Source organism: Equus przewalskii, chromosome 19, assembly GCF_037783145.1.
Source record: "Equus przewalskii isolate Varuska chromosome 19, EquPr2, whole genome shotgun sequence".
In the NCBI taxonomy this organism is placed as follows: domain Eukaryota; kingdom Metazoa; phylum Chordata; class Mammalia; order Perissodactyla; family Equidae; genus Equus; species Equus przewalskii.
In genome coordinates this window covers 25,429,616-25,431,884 of record NC_091849.1, presented here as the reverse complement: position 1 = coordinate 25,431,884, position 2,269 = coordinate 25,429,616, and the positions used below count along the sequence as shown (strand labels likewise).

Genomic DNA, 2,269 nt, shown 5'->3' with positions numbered 1-2,269 from the left:
GGGCGGTTCCTCGGAGAAGGCTCCCCCGGAGAGCGCCGAGGGTTCAGGCTCGTGCCTGCGTTTTCCTCGCCCCAACCCCGCGCGAAGGGAACTCAGTTTTCCTATAGCTGCGCCGTTCCTTAGGTGTTTGTGGGGCGAAGCGGAGGTTCATCTTTGGGCTCTGGGAAAGCATCTGAGGTACTCCTGCCACGCAAAGGCCGGAAGATAAATGCACAGAACAAAAGCAAACACCATTCCTTTTCCTTGTTGATCTCGGCAGTAGCAGACGTGTTGGCTCCGTGGCTTAGCTGGTTAAAGCGCCTGTCTAGTAAACAGGAGATCCTGGGTTCGAATCCCAGCGGGGCCTTTTTGTGGTTTTCCTGCCATTGATAAAGGTCATGGTTGATCGAAATGTAGCCTTAATGGTTAATTTTCCCTATGGATTTTCACGGAAGTCTTTTATGTTGGTGTGTGGGTGGACACTCTTCTTGTTTACGAAAAAACAGACAAAGACGAATTTCGTTTTCTTTTGGAAGAAAGAATTTCTACCTTTCTTGGTGTTCTTAGATTTTTATTCCACAGATAATATTTTCTCAGCAAGTATGACAGGAACCAGGGAAAACAGAAGGGAAAGTCACCAAATTTAAACTCCAAGCAACATCATAATCTCTGGTCACTCTATTCTCTTACCTGGGGAAATCCCAAACCGATGCCCTCTCTATCTGCAGCCTATATTTTCAGAAAAGTCAACCTCTGTAATGATTGATAAATGTGTTGTTCAGAAGGCTGCAGCATCTCAGTTCATAGCAGCCACTAAAATCTAACCGTATAACACAAGTTGTAATTATCTATTTAAAAGGGTGGCCTTGTGCTCAGAGGTTTTTGGAGGAAAATCAAAAAGAAAACAAATATTTGTAACTGTGATTTCAGAAAAGAAAGTGTGGGGGAAGTGTTCATTTTATTGTGTATCAAAGTGGATAGCCCACTAGATCGCGCAGACTTGAAGCAGGCAGCATCCAGGCTGACTTGAAGAAGTGCAGGAAGGGCTGAGGTGCATTCTCCCAAATTCTCCAACAGGGAGGAGGCAAAACTGGGAAGTATGAAAAAAGTCCGGAGTTTTATTCATAGCTGGGCTTCTTTACATAGAAACTCACGACCAAAGAAACAGAAATTTGCTGTAACTGTTACTGGCCCTCTTACTCATCTCCCAATACCAAGCACCCCATCACATGGCGCAGAAAGTTCCACCAGCCTGGCTCTCGCCTTCAGAGCACATTACTTTAGGTAGATGGTCAAGGCTTGAAATATGATCTCCTCTCCTATTTGTGGAAACACAATGTCCCAATACTTTGAGGCCTCGTTCAGGAAACAACTCTACTTTTATGGAGACTTTCTCTACTCACTCTGCATCTTAATTCCCTACCTTTCTCTCTGGGCATCAGACATTGCTGATGGAATGTCTGTTCAACAACAGCAATGGAAAGGCAGATCCACTCTTTCACTACATTCTCTTATCTTCTTTTCACGAAAGCCTTTTTTCCAGTCCCAGAGTACAGACCTTCCTCAAATGGTAGGCCAGCTGGGTCAACGCTAGACCACTATTCATCCTGTAATGAGATCTGCCTTAACTTTCACCTTTCTGCTCAATCAGGCTCTAGGAACACCTTTACAAGGATGCTTTTAGCCAAGTGGCACTCAATAGATTGCATGAGCTGTAACACCGAGGTAGTGATACTGGCTACTGAAGCTATGGAATACTCCAAGTGAGGAATCTAACCATCTCTCCCCAAAGCTAAAAATTCTTCCTAACTCTCTATACGTCAATCATCAAAGTGATTTATGTGTACAGGTGGAAATGGTTTGCAATCAAATGTTTGTTTAACCACTCAGTGCCTATTTGCCCAAGGCCTATTATGTGGCAGGTACCATGCTAATCACACATGGCTGGTGAGTTCTGCCCTAAAGAGGCTGGTGGGAGGGTGAGGCAAACAATTCAACGGCAATCTCAGTACAGTGGGATGTAATCCACTGGTAGTGGAGGGTACTGCTGGCCACACTTCAATAATTAACCCAGACTGGGTAGAGGTAGAAGGAGGTGGGGAGAGACTTTATGAAAGAAGTAACACCTAAAACGAGCATGAAGGAGATGTAGAACTTATCGAGGCAGGAGAGTGGGCCAGGGAGAAGGAGAGGAAGAGGTACTCCAGGCAAAGGGAATGGTGTGTGCCTAGAGGTGAGAAAGAGGATACCCAGTTTAGGTAAATGGAAGCAATTAGGGGAGGGGGTATGC

General features: G+C 45.2%; 1 non-coding gene across 1 annotated transcript; it reads left to right on the top strand.

The window, feature by feature from the left end:
• Positions 1–272: 272 nt before the first annotated feature.
• TRNAT-AGU (transfer RNA threonine (anticodon AGU)) lies at positions 273–346 on the top strand. The gene has a single exon. It is a non-coding gene; the product is annotated as a tRNA-Thr (tRNA).
• The last annotated feature ends 1,923 nt before the right edge of the window (positions 347–2,269 follow it).